We start from the raw sequence: 15,619 nt of genomic DNA on the forward strand, positions 1-15,619 counted from the left end.
CCTGTACCTTGGCTGACGACACACCTTTACCAAAGTTTCTTCCTTCTCTCGAACCCCGCCTGGTAAGCCGCCTCAGGAATCCTTTTCAGGTCTCCTGTAAAATTAATCCGAAATGGAGTCGAATCGGCACCCTTTCAAGGTTGATTTTGATTTTTTAACCAAAAAATATCTGATGAAGCCATGCCACGATCAGCGCCGTGTGAGCCGGCACGTTATCGTGGTGGAAACGCCATGCTTTGGTTCTCCACATGCCCAGCTTCTTTCGGCTCCTTGTGACCCTCAGCCTCTTTATAACCTTTAAGTAGAAATCTTAGTTGACGGTTTGGCCTTGAGGGACGTATTCGTAATGAATCAGCCCTTTCCAATTGAAGAAACACACCAGCATGACCGTTAAATTGGACCGGGACATGCGAGCTTTCTTTGGTCGCAGTTAATGAGGACCTTTCCACTGAGACTGGGCCTTTGTCTCAACATCATAACCGTAAACCCAGGTTTCATCACCGGTTACGATGGTTTTAAGAAACTCTGGGTCGCCATTGGCTTGATCCAGGACTTACTGACAAATTTCCACACGTTTGTGTCTCTGTTCATTAGTCAGCACCCGCGGGACGAAACGCGTCGCACCCAAAATGTCTGTCAAAATTTTGTGACAGGATACAAAACTAATGTTAACTTCCTTGGCTGTCGTAGCAGTTAAACGGCGCTTTGCCCGCACCAAATCCTTCACCAATTTGACATGGCTGGGGTCGGTCGAAGCGTCCGCGAATCTTCATCTGCCGAGGTTCTGCCCGATTTAAAACGACTGTACGACTCAAAACACTGGTTTCGACTCATAGCTTTATTAACAAAGGCTTGCTGGATCATTTGAAACGCCTCCGTTGCAGGTTTGTCAAGTTTGAAACAAAATTTCATGCACACACACTGATCCTCCTTCATTGCTGCCGTTGCACGCGGCGACGAACAGGTTAAGACACGTACCTCTGCTGCTACCTAACGACTCCACGTAAATTGACGCAACACCTCTCGTTTTAGTCGTTAGATGTGTCGCTAGATGGTGTACTGTGTCTCGTTTGGATGTGTGAACGGTTTGCGTAGAACAAAATCCAGTCTTATTTTGATCATACCTTGTAGCTACAAATCTGCCTGAGCAAAACTTCAAATATCTATATTTAAAAACTACTCTCTTTTATCATCATGCTAAATTTGTTGCCTTTAAACGACGCTTTTTAAAAGGAAGGAGGGATTAGGGAAGTTCATAGAATTTCAATAATTTTAAAAATATTACTGGGATATTTTTTCCCACCGAAAGGTAGCCTTAAAAAAAAACAAAAAAAAGATTCGATTAGATGCAAATGGAGGCGAGGTGGCCGAGTGGTTAAGGCGTTGGACTGCTAATCCAATGTGCTCTGCACGCGTGGGTTCGAATCCCATCTTCGTCGAAAGTTTTTTGCCGGCCAACGTGGCGGTGGGGCAGCGGCGGGACATCTAACGTCGTGGGTACGATTCCTACGCGACTGGTTGGGTTTATCTCCACCTAAGGCGTTCGTAATCATGTCCATTGTTATCACTGTTAATACTCCGCTGTAAAAGGCCAAAAAATTCTCTTTTCGATCCTTTGAACGGTTTGCGCCAAATAAAATCAGTCCGGTCTTCTTTTGATCGCACCTTGCAAGCTTAGTTTATTCATTAAGCAATACCAGAGTTATTCAGGTCCATTAATGGTTTTTTTATAGAATATTTTTCGCCAGTGTTTAGAGATTTCATGACCTCCCGAATTCATCTGCGCTTCTTAAATCTAAATTGGCGTTCACTTCAATTCTCTTTCAATTTTTCCCTTTCTTCTCGTTTTTTGAGTTGATATTGCGTGAACTCAAGTTTCGTCAAAATTTGTAGTTAGTCAAAAATAGTTACGGTAAGAAGACGAGTGTGACTTGCCTTGTAGAGGAATTAGGCTGGGAGGCGCTGCAGATGTGAAGAGAACAAGCAAGGCTTAGACTATTAGTAAGGTTCAGAACAAATGAGTTTAAAAATGAAGGAAAGTGTATTATTTCGACCCCGCATCGATATATGGTAGGTTATACCACACAGGTAACAAAAAGTATATACATGTAGAGTTTAGTAATAAAATACCATAATATCATTACTTCATCGAACAATCTGATTTCAAGGTAGTGTAAAATCGAAGCCACAAGAGAAATAGTAAACACGTTTTAATTACAAGTAAGGGCAAAATTAAACACTGAGTAGACATATTGTCCGTTCGTAGGAACATGTACGGTTGCATTTTACTTTCCAGTATGTGTATGTGTGAGTTCAAATTTGTTTTACATGAATGTATTAATCTGCGTGGATGAGCATTTGTAATTTCTTTATTTGTTTTGCACATTCTTTATTCTCTTTTACGGTTGAGGTCCTGACGCTTCCCGCCATACGCCGTTACCACGACCCACGGGGAGTTGTTTAGTTGTAGACACTACCACTGGAGTGAACTTTAGATATACCTTGTATTTCTCACTTCTCATAGTCTTTCTTATTACAATTATTGCGAATTTTACAACATCTTTCCACAATGACTCACTTCCAAAGACACCTTCGATTATCTTTGAGGTAAAATGTAATACATCTTTCCACCAAATCTTTTATTAGGTATGACTCAACGCATCGGCGTCATTCTCTGAATTGCCCCATTGAACAACGCATTGAAACTAGTTGTTCCTAATTAAAAATTTGGTAGAATGATGCATTGTTTTTATTTTTCTGTGATAATGGAGCAAAGTTAAGCCTGAAAACATCAAATGTACCTTACGTCAATATTGTTAAGAGGCTTTCATAACCTTTACCATCGAAGCCCTTCATAAATTCTACCTTGATTCAGCCATTTAGCGGCGCTTTAATTACTTTAGATCCCAAAGCAGAACACATTTTTCAAGGAAAAATAGACGCTCTCCAAAACTTTCTGAGGACGTTTTACCGATACCCCTCTAATGAGATTAATTGTCTTTAGAGCCGACCTGCATCATGTCTCTCCTATCCTAACACTCCATGATGTGTTCTAGATAACGGTGGTACTAAAGTACTGACTTTTGCAGAGTTTCTTAAATCTATCCCTTCTATTTTATGGTTACATATTATTCCAAATTTATTAATCAATTCTTTTAAATTTTATTCTAAATATTTGTTTGTGTAATATATTCTAATCTCCATCCACTTACTGTTCTTCTAAGAATTTCATAACTCGTTGGGTTAAAATAGTATTTCAATTATACTTAATTTTTATTACTACGTATTTGATAGCCTATCGTTGAGGGTGGGTTTTGTATAAACACTTACTTATTATCAATATATTTTTTAGCTTTATCGAACACGAGACAACATAACACTCCACGTAGCCTTCCTTCATTCCGTCCAATACGCCCATCCTTTCCCTTCATCTTTCTCGTTTACCCTACGTCCTGCCGCCCTTCAAAGTCTTCAACGTTCCATTGCCAATCAAAATGCTCTTACTCCGCCTTTCCGGTCTTCTGTCTGGGAGTTCTCCCATCAATCCTATCTCCTTCCCCACCATGGCCCGGTATTTCTTCGTTTGTTCTCCTTTTATCCATTTTATCTTTTCCTTCCTTCTTCACATCTATGTTTTTATATTATCCCTAAATCCTTATCGAGGACATACCTTTCCTTTTCTGCCTTATAACTGTAGTAACTTTTGCGTAGTGACACCCGCGATGAATTATATAAGAAATCATTACCCCTAATAAAGTAACGAATGCCTACGGTGCAAAATTAATGGAATATATTACTGATTCCACCGCCATGGGTGTAATCATTTATACCACATAAATATTTTAAGAAGGATAATTGGATCAGAAAGCTAATCGATACAGAACGGCAATATAAAAAGGGGATTGAAGGACAATTCAATAATGCATGAAAATTTAAAATAGTTCAAATGATATGATAAAGAAAAAGGTTCTTCTGAAACCAAAAAAACATGGCGGGCGCTAAAATTTTATGTCCATGCGGAAATTCCGTCAGATGCCGACGATGTAGCCTCCTTCGCGAACCGCTGTCTCGCGTCTACGTCTCCAAATTTTCGTTACAACTTCTTCTCCAAAGAGTAAGGAATGTCAGATGGGAGACGTTTCCAGTTACGAATGGAAAAAAAACCTATGAAAACATGAAGAAAGCCCCTGAAAATATGAGTTTAGTGAGAAGTCGTGGAGGGGAAAGGGATGGAAGGTTATTCATGCGTGAGAGGAACACAGTGGCAGTAGCGAAGAAGGCTGGGATAAGGGCATCAAGGGCAATATTTAGGAGTAGCGAGAGTGATGTCAGGGATGTGCTCTTAGCCTCGGAGTGTGTCCTTCGGGTTGCGGGTGCCGGATCGACCTTCGGATGTAAACGCTTGCTCGAGAAATAGCTCTACCCCGGAATCCGCACTCTAAGAGCGGGAGTGTTCCAGGAAAAAGAGGCGTCACTCAGAGCAAGACGCAAACTCATGAAGAAACAGACAAAAAATACAAAGGTGACGAAAGTTGAGGAATACTCCCTTCCTGCTTTTACGCTACGGATAACCCAAAGAAAATAACGGAGAATCCGACCAAATTCTGATCATTGGAGATGGAAATCACAACAACCAGAAAAGAAAACATTTATTTTCCTGAATAGGTGTTGAAAATCATGTAACCGATATGGTAACGTGATGCGTGACGTGAAGATAAACCTCCGCATTATTACCCCCGGGTTCAACAGCGCTGCAACACTGTACACGTGTGCATTTATGTAAAATAAGGTTTTGTGAAACATACTCCGGTGGGAACCCAGTCTCCCTGTTGTATTGTCTCTCTCGGACAAATCTGTTTAGTTTACCAGAGGGACATGTAGGAGCCCTTTAAAGCACCCAAAATCTCGGAGTGCAAGAGGGCGCCTTGATAGCGTAGGGGGGGTTTTTAAATGGGTTATTGAAAATGTCAGTATTACTTTAAAATGCTTTGAAATGTTAAGCAAAATTCGGCTTCAATGTAACTCTTTCAGATTGTAAAAGTCATTCGACTTGATCGGGATTCAAACCCGGATCCATTGATGTTTGTACCAGGGCGCAAGAGTGTAAGATAAGTAAGAGTAGCCTTGATAGCTTAAATGGCTAAAGCACTCGGCCGAATATCAAGGGATTCGGGTTCGAATCCCGATCTAGGCAAATGGTTTTCACACTCTGAAAATGTCGCATTGTAATGCACATTTACAGACGGATGACTCCGTTAGAAGTTACTCTTACGGCATCTCCAGCTGTTTCTTGGAATTTGTCAAAAGTGAAACACCCTTGGTGTTTGAATTTGGTTTTAACCTCGTGTGCTATGGCGCAGCGCGTGACTGCTCGTTGCTGGCGCGGCAATTGTTACAAGTCCACAAAGAAGAGATTTTGGGTTTCCCGCTCATGTAAACAAGTTGTGATAAAATTATAATAAATACATTTTAATTAAGAAAAGGGGTTGAAAATTCACGAAAGGCATTATTTTAATTACTATAAATAAATATTGTATACTCACGTGTATGTTGATCACAATAAAAAATAGAGGAACTCATATAAATATAATTAATTACTATTAATTTAAAGCCAGTATAAAAATTACGATGGAACTCGCTCATTAGTAGCATGATAAATTTTAAGATATTGGTAGATCGCCTGGGGATAAAATGAAATAACCAACCAAACACAACTAATAGAGGGAGAAAATAATACTACTATTGGCGGGTAGAATAGTTAAAACTCCATTTGCATCATAATAAAAGGCTAAATGAACAACGCCTTGGGAGTCAAAGTTCTTAGAATCAAGTTAATTGTCTAAAATTTTGCAAAACAGTTTGGAACGAAAACGCTCCACTATGTGCATTAAAGAGCTTCGATATTAATACCAGCGAAAAAATACTGATGGATTCGTGGAAAACTTTATTGCAGCGTGCTTTATATGAAAAGAAAGAAAAGATTATTATTAAATTTTAGAACAATTTACTTTAACAAGCACTAATTGCCACATTTTTAATAAATACTTAAGCCAAGTATAAAACAGAAGGTGGAAGAAAGAGCAGGTTGGTTTTGGCGTTATGTAAACAATGACAAAGGATGGGGTCATTTATAATAAAAGATTTCGCATAGAGAAAGGATACAATGAGGTAGGCAAAACGGCAGAGGATTATATTGACCGACGTATTATGTGAATCCAGCATTTACCAAACGTACGTTAATAACTAAAGAAGCAAGAATGAATAAAAATATTCGGTATTATTTCGCTTTTCATCCAGAATATCCAACATTTTATTAGGAAAATCAATATAAGAATTAAATTGAATTTAAAAATAAATAAATCATGCATTTTAACTAACATTATGACATAATTCTATTTGATTTTGCACAATTTTCTCTTTATTCCAATTAATATTTTTTAGTTTGAGAATGAAGAAATATTTTAAATCAATTTACTAATTCGAAAATTAATGTAAGCCATCATGCCTGCTTAAGGGTTGTTATTATTTTGAAAGGTAACAAAGGAGCATTTTTCATCGCTATTTCTTTCCTTAAATCAACAGAGACATAGTAATTCTTTCAGATTATTGGCGTCCATTGATATCATTAAGCATTAAACTGAATAGGCCGCATAATAAGAAGGTAACTGCCTGCTGAGGACGGTTATAGATGGGAAGATTAGTGGGAAGAGAGGAAGAAGGAAACTTGGCATGCTGACAGATATTATTAGAGAGGAGTGCCAACCAAGTAATTACACAAGAGGCAACCGCCTGAAGACATACATTCATTTTAAAGAAGTCTGAAGACGATAATGATTTCCTACATATATTTTCGAATTTATCTATCGAGAAATAGGTTTGATATTTTTTTTCGCTCTATTTATTAGGATTTCAATCTGTGAGGTCAAATTTTAATTTTAGAAAGAAGTATCCAATAATAATTGCCATACGATTTAGATTCAGAAAACATACCCACCAGAAAGCATATTTCAAATATACTATGAAAACTGGATTGGCCCTAAGCCAAAACATAGAACCACCATGAAACATAAGTGTCTGAAAACATAGTTGGAAAAGAATTTTCAAAAAATTAACTGGAATATTAACCAAAAAATAGTATTCCGCTTAACAAATTAGAGTACAAAGTCAACATGAATCTTTGACACCAATAACTGGAAAATATACATTCGTTTGGCAACCTATGAGGAAGGATTAACAAATAAGGAGGAAGCAAGAAAGTTTGAATGAGCAGAATTATCTCGGCAATGGTTACATCGTGCCAAAAGGAAAGTCTATGAGCACATGGTAACACAAGAAAGCTAGGCCATAAGAAAGATACTTTATTAAAGGTTAATGGGGCATAATATTCTATGGCACTGGGCCTTGGGAACTTAAACCAAGAGAAAATATAGGGTTAGAAGCTAATGTGATCCTGCAGAATAACGATGAAGATTTAATGTGCATAGTGAATCCCAAATGGAGTAGCCCAAAGTTAAATTGGGGAGGAAGATACTATTTAAATACTTTAAAGGGAACACAGTATTGACCTAAGACACTCGTCTTAAGAAATACGTGCAAGCGAATAAGACCATGCTGGAATCAATGGTTGCCAATCGAGGAACGGCCAGAAAAAATACCTCAAAATCTAATGAGAGGCATTATTATGGGCGTTAATGAATAATAGGGAGGTTTCATTTGAGAACAAATAGCACATACCAGTCTTAAGATTGGAGACAGCTACTTATGTGACCGTTGAACGTAAGAATCTCCGGAGAGAGGAGCTGATTTCAGATAAATATGTTATATTTCTAAAATCAAACAAAAGTTCATAGAAGTTAATGCCGATAGAGTCTTAAACAATGCTTGTTAAACCTATTTTTTTAACTTTGAGATGCTTAATAAAACCATCATTATTGGTGGGCTGAATAAAACACCAGCCAAAGGAAGAAATAATTAATTAACTTTGTAGCAAATACTTTGAATGGGCTTTAAAAATAATGTTTACTCTTAGAAACTTGGGCGTTTTGATATGTTAAGTAAAGAGATCTTTATACGCGAGAGAATCGATGGAATAAACGCTTCGTAAAGGGATAGCTGTAAATATAGCAGCTCAGATGTTCCTAAGATCTCCAAAAAATTGGAAATGTGTGATTATTGTATTTATAATGATTCTCATATCAAAATATATTTCCAATAGTTAATTAAATGTTTTTGAAGTGGTGATTTCATTATGCATATTACAAAAAACGACGAAATATCCTGCCTCCATCTCGCAGGGGTCTGACCTCCAATCATATTTTTTATGCTTAAGGAGCTCGAACCAGAAGTGAAATAACTAATGCGGTATATGATTCTTAATCCCTTGATTTACGCGATTAATTAATTCATACAACTAATGTATTCACAGAAATATTTTCAGTAATTGTACACTATATTAGAGTAAACTTGAGAAATAGTTTGTGGAAAATTATGTAAAACAACAAAGTTTTATGCTTTTATTATTAATGATTCGATTCCGTCTGGTTTTGCTAAAGACGAGGAATACTCATTCTAAACGGTCCATTTTTGGATTGCCTGACAACACGAAACGACACACGGATGTTGTATATTGATGTTTGTATATTCATGCAGATGTTGTATATTCATGTTTATCGGAAAAAATCATAACGCTTTTAGCGCTTTTTTAGCGCAACTGTTGCGATTACTTCTCTAATTTGAACCAACTAAAATAACTTCAACCCTTTTTCTTGGGTTTCCTTCACTTCGATAAAGACATTTTTAGTCGGATATTTTCGCTTGAAATTACCCAGAAAAGTTGATTTGTGTGTAAGTCGAGGAGTCAGAACGTTGGTGGGTACAGATAACTGATAGATCGTGGTTAATGCCGGGTGAGGAAATTAGGAATGATAAACGGTATATAGGAGGACGCAAGGTAAGCGCAAGGGTTAAGAGAGAAGACGCGGTAGTGTAAGGAAAACTTGGGAGGGGCTGGACGAGGCGGATGGGAGAGTGAGGAGGAGTAGGGGAAGGTGGAACTGGAGAGTGTGGGAAGGGGAGTGGGGTGGGTAGGGGAGGACGTGGATCCTCAAGGAGGGCGAGTCGAGTGGAAAATCGCATTGTTGCTGGCGGCCTGGACGAATGGATTCGAATGGATGGATCTTTCCGCTGACCGCAGCCAAAGCCCGAATGAAAAAGAGAGCACGTGATGAGTGAGTGAGAGATTTGCGGGTGGAGATAGCGGGTTGGTCTGAGGAAGAGAAGGGTGGCGGCGGCCTTGTTGCTCCTCTGGTCGGCGGAAATGTGTGCAGATGGAAAGGCGATGGCCCCGGAAATGTCGTGATGGGATATGAACGGGTTCGTCGGGGAAACAACATGACGGCGCCGTCGACAAGAAGGTCTCTCCTTTTCTCTCAATACACCCTTTGAACTCCCTCGTCCCTTATGTTGCCGGGCTAAGAATACATATATGTGTGTGTGTGTGTGTGTATATATATATATATATATATATATATATATATATATATATATATATATATATATATATATATATATATATATATATATATATATATGATTTCATCGAGGTAACACGAAAGTGTTGAATAAAAAACTTGGACCGCAACAAACAATATAAAAATACATAAAAAGAATACTCACATCACTACTGTTTCTTCCGAGGAAGACGGAGCTAAATTCCGTCGAAATTATTAAGAAATAACGTGTGGGTGATCTTTTTATGTGTTCTTATAATGTTTTTTGCTGTTGAAGTTATATATATATATATATATATATATATATATATATATATATATATATATATATATATACATATATATACATACATATATATATATATATATATATATATATATATATATATATATATAATGGGCTGACACAACATAACACAAATAGAAAAGAATAGACACATATAAAAGAACACTTACACGGTAAATTGTTCGAGCTTTCGGCCCTCTCAGGGGCCTTCTTCAAGAGAGACTGAAAATATGCTATGGATCAGGAGAGGGGAAAGAGTTATGGGCGTGGAGGGGAGGTGTGGAGGGGAGGTGTGGAGGGAATGCTGGGAGGAAAATTAAATATGGCGGTTAAGGGTGGGAATTTTAAAGGAACGGAAGGATAGAATGTAGGCGGATTCACGAGTTCTCACCTCTATGTTGGTAGCTGAATCAGGTAGGGATTCTAGGATGCTGAGGGAAAAACACTGGTCGAATGAAAGGCTGTGGGAATTGGCGTGTGAAGGGATAGGAAGAGATGAGAGTGAGGCAGAATTACAGGAGTACCGGTGATTATTCATTCGGATGGATAAGGGGGTAATGCATTCACCTATGTAGAAGGAAGTGCAGTGTTTGCATGATAAAAGATAAATAATATTTTTTGAGAGGCAATTAGCGTGGGAACGAGGTGGGGGGGCTATGAGGGGCTATCCCTCCACACCTCCCCTCCACACCTCCCCTCCACACCTCCCCTCCACGCCCATAACTCTTTCCCCTCTCCTGATCCATAGCATATTTTCAGTCTCTCTTGAAGAAGGCCCCTGAGAGGGCCGAAAGCTCGAACAATTTACCGTGTAAGTGTTCTTTTATATGTGTCTATTCTTTTCTATTTGTGTTATGTTGTGTCAGCCCATTATTGTGCCGCTCGTATGAGTTTTTCCGGACAATCGTTATATATATATATATATATATATATATATATATATATATATATATATATATATATATATATGTGTGTGTGTGTGTGTGAAGCAGAGAAGAGCAGAGAGTATATAAAGCAAGAAATCCCCCTGCGACAAATGGGGCCAAGCGCTTCTTTTCCGCGAGAATTACTTTAGTTTTTCTGCCACGAATTACATCTCGCGGCAGTGAATGCGGTTCAAAGTACGCATCAAGCTCATGCGGAACATTCGCTCAGAGACCAGGGAGGCGACATGTAGAAATTATGCCGTACGGACGGTGAAATAAGAGTAGAAAATATTTTCCTAAAAAGCGTCTCATATACTGAGAGGTATTTAGGTGAGGGAATTTCTTCTTTGGCAAGGCGTACAATAGGAAGCACACACCGTACCGTATGAGCCAGAATTTCATGGACTACTCAGGTATAAGAAAATGCAAGCCATTATTATTGCGGTGAATTTCTTTGACAAGAAACAAGTTCGATGTGTGCTCTTTTTTTTGTCGGCTGAAATTAAAATTAAATATAATATACCAGAGAAATAAAAATTTGGCACCAACCCCATTTTTTGGGATTTTAACCATGATCAGCCTCACTAAGAAAATAGGAACGTCAGGCGCTTTTGTCGCTAAAATTGAATTTTATTTCTTTAATTCATTTCACTGGTAGTCAAAACGTCATTCCTCCCTCGAAAGATAAGGTATCAGCATTAAGGTATACGACCGCACTAGAAGGGAAACTTTTTTTCTTTGTAAGTTGCCTAGTATGCTGGACACATCTAATCGTACCTTAGAAGTGGCCCTTCTTGTTACTAACAGTTCCCATTGTTATCACGGAGATGATATGCATCTAACTTAAATACTGAAGTGCATGTCACTAAAGTTATATCGATTCATATTTTAAAAATATTTTACGCAAACATACACACAAAACACACACATAAATATTATATATAAATATATATATATATATATATATATATATATATATACACATACATATATATATATACATATATATATATACATACATATATATACATATATGTATATATATATATATATATATATATGTATGTATATATATATATATAATGTGGTAATCTACCGGTTAAGGTAACTTTTGGATGGTTATAACTACGAAATAAATACTTTTCTTTCGCCTAGTAAAACAAAACACCCTACTTTACAACATGTCCTCCTTCATTTCTGCGTACTTCCTTCTTCCCTTCATCCCGTCCAACATCCCTATCCTATTCCTACCCCTTCCTTGCTTGTCTTCTTGCATTCTCCCCTCTCTCACAGTTTTAAACCCTGCACTGCCAATCAATACGCCCTTCATTTATTTTTCCTGTCTTCTCATGATTTCTTCCAACAATTACCTACCTTTGCCCGCCATTTCCTCATTTCTTTCCCTTTCTTTCCACTTTACCGTCTCCATCCTTTTCTACACCCACATTTCAAAAGCCTCCAGTCTAATCCTACTTTGTTTCCGCACCGTACCTAAATACGAGTATGCTCCATATCAAAGTTTTGACGGGTCTTTTCTTAACATCCTGATTCAACGTCCTTGTCATCAACTCTCCCAAAGACATGTCAAGCATTTACAAGAGGAGAGAATCGATGACTAGGACGTTGAGTAGTGAACTGAGTCATACTTTTTCGCAGCGGAATTATTAATGGATATTTGCCTATTTACGTTTCATCTTGTTCAGGAAATACTATAATAAACAATTTTGACAAATTGTCATTCTGAATATATATAATTAAAAATGACTGGAATTCATAAATTCCACCTAGTGTAAGGTGCAATTTAAGTGATGAAAACAACGGTTGAAATAAATGCTTGGAATTTTAAGTATATTAACTTGTGCGTTTCCGGCCTGACTGAGTGGCTCGCTATTGCGTGGAGCATTCAGCGTTTAGCCGGAGGGACCCAGGTTCTGTTGATTCTCTTACGAAACCCACGCTCTGTGATTCTCGGCTTTAGCAGAACATTCTGGGAAACCGTAGTCGTTCCATGTGAAGCCCCTCGCTCACTCCATTGTGAATGTGTGACTTTCGCAAGTTGCTTCAACGATTAGTTCCGAATGACCTTTAACCAACATTGCGGTGTTTTGGTTAGATACTAGTTTTAGTTGCGGATTCCCTTGATATGGCACCCACGCGGCATAGCTAACGTGATAATGCGGTGTAAATGCAATTAATTTAGAATTGATATATGTGATCAATAAGCTAAAGATTAAAGGTTATTATTCATTGCATAAGGTAGATGTGACCGTTCCAAAGAAATGTTAATGATACGGAGGCAACAGAAATAGAGATAAAAACGTTCGGTTGATGTGAAATTTTTCCGAGCGTATTGCATTCCTTATCATTACAGTTTTACATTTTACAATACCTATTTGCAATCAACTGTCCTATTACCTAAATATCATTGGATTGTTTGTAAATGCCATTTGAAGAGAAATATGGGAAATGATTAATTAAAAATACATAGCATACGTATCATTGATTAAAATATGATGTCGAGTGAATTATTTATTATTAAGTAATCTATCGGTTATGGTAAATTAATGGATGGATACAACTACCAACTTAACAACTTGGGACTCCTAAAAAGACACAAAATCCAGCATCCTACTCCATATTAGGTCCCTCTTCATCTCGTAGTACTTTCTTCCTCCCTTTATCCCGTCCAACATCCCTATCCTGTTCCTTCCCTTTCCTCGTTTGCCCAACATTCTCCCCTCTATCACAGTCTTCAACATCCTGCTGCCGGTCAATACACCCTTCATCCCATTTTCCTGCCTCCATAGGATTGCTCCCAACAAACCCCTCTCTTCGCCCACCATACCAAGTGCTTCCTCATTTGTTTTCTTCTCTGTCCATTTCACCTTCTCCATTCTTCTCCACACCCACATTTCAAAAGCCTCCAGTCTACGTCCATCCTCCTGCTTCAATAACCACGTTTCCGCGCCGTACATGGCTACGCTCCATATCAAAGTTTTTACGAATCTTTTCTTAATATCCTTACTCAACGTCCCCGTCATTTACTCCCTCTTCATTGTGGAAGCCTCTTTGCCTAGTGCAATTCTTCTCCTAACGTCCCAACTACTTTGACCGTGTTGGTGCAAAACACTTCCGAGATACGTAAACTGTTCTACCTGTTCTAGTTGTTGCCCTCCTATTTTAATGTTTAGCTTGGCCTTTTTCTTTCTAGAAAATCGCATAACCTTTGTTTTCTTAATATTGATTCTCATCCCATACCTGTCGCACTGAATTTCCAATTCACTCAGCAATGCTTGCAACCCCTTGGTTGACTGACAAACTAAAGCTTGGTGGAGTGAATATAACATATTTAATTTCAGTAATTATATCCACATATTCGACCACAAATAGATACAAATAATATTTCATTTGTGTATAATTTAAATTCATTAATTCAAATAGTGAGCTTCATATTTCAACTAAGAAAAATATTGTGAATATTATAAAGCCAAAATATGACAACATATGACTCAACATTTACCAATAATATAATCAATGGAGGGACACAGATTTAAAAAGTCAAATAAATGTCTAGTCAAATTCACATATTGAATTCAGATACATTGTAAATGCTAAAGCAGCTTATTCTTAGATAGTAGGAATGGCTTAGCTTAGGTCTTTGCGAGAGAAAAATTTCCAATTTCATAGATGCTGAGAACAATTATTAAATATTGGTGTCATTCCCTCTTTATATCGGTTTTACTCATTTATGTATAAAAATATGGGAACGAGTACATTTTTCTCTTTTAGTTAATAATATTGTATATTCTCTGTGAAAATAATTATCAATGATCAAAATGGTGCGGATGCACATAATTTATACTCTGGTAATATTTTTGGAAATTTAATTTTGCCCATTGTGGTCCGCCATTTTTCATCGCATGACTTTAAACAATTACTACTTTCATGGAGAATTCATCTTTAAATTCATTTCTCTTTAGAGGATAAAAGGGGTAGGAAAATACACGAAAGGTAGTTAATAATGGACAAAATATATTGGTCGAAATAGGCATGCCTAATTGTTGAAGTTATTGTTAAAACATTATTTAAAACAATTCTTAATTACATTAGGGTGCTATAATCTATTTGTAAATAAATATGAAAGCTTTCGTTTATTCATATTATATTCAATATTAACATTTAAGGAGAATTTATCCAATCGTCATGTTCCCCTTTTTCCCGTTAATATTTCAACATATCACGAGCAAACATATATGCCACACGACATTCAAGTAAAGATGTTTCCTCGATTACAAAATTGGCAAGGACGTTCTTAGCTATTTACGCCTTCGGCCATCTCGAAATTTTAAAAAGGAAATGAAACAGAAAAACAAAGAGATGAAATTTGGATATAATAAAATAAAATACATGACAACCATGCGTACATCCTTGATGATGAATTAAAAATAAATCTAAGAGTAGGGTTGTTTTGATATAGCTTCACTAAGACATTTTTCATGCCTATATCCCCTTCAGTCAAATATGCTTTAATGTATTACCAATACCGGCAATTTTAAATAGTTTTTCTCACAGGTAATCAAATCGTCATCAGTGAAAAGATGCTGCGTGGAGTTATGAATGGGAAGTATGGTTAATGAGGGTTACATTAGACGAAAATATAACTGAAGGAGGTGGCAGGAGACTGAAGCTCAAGTATGCATTTTGTAAAGTTTAGGAATAGAGAATGCTTAACAGATAGTGGACGATCCTCCGTTTGTGGTGTCTTTGTTCCGGCGGTGACAGAAAAGCCGAAAGATGTGGGGCAGGGGTGAGGATACAGTTCCTCGTTGCATTGATTAACAATGCCATCTGATCTCATGCGGTAAGCTCCGGCTGTTTGAGTACATCCTCCCTGAAAA

At 37.5% G+C, this 15,619-nt stretch overlaps 1 non-coding gene across 1 annotated transcript; it reads left to right on the forward strand.

Annotated features, from left to right (window-relative positions):
- Nucleotides 1-1,357: 1,357 nt before the first annotated feature.
- TRNAS-GCU (transfer RNA serine (anticodon GCU)) lies at nucleotides 1,358-1,439 on the forward strand. The gene has a single exon. It is a non-coding gene; the product is annotated as a tRNA-Ser (tRNA).
- Nucleotides 1,440-15,619: the final 14,180 nt, after the last annotated feature.

Source organism: Hetaerina americana, unplaced genomic scaffold, assembly GCF_022747635.1.
Source record: "Hetaerina americana unplaced genomic scaffold, ioHetAmer1.1.p SCAF_6, whole genome shotgun sequence".
Lineage (NCBI taxonomy): Eukaryota > Metazoa > Arthropoda > Insecta > Odonata > Calopterygidae > Hetaerina > Hetaerina americana.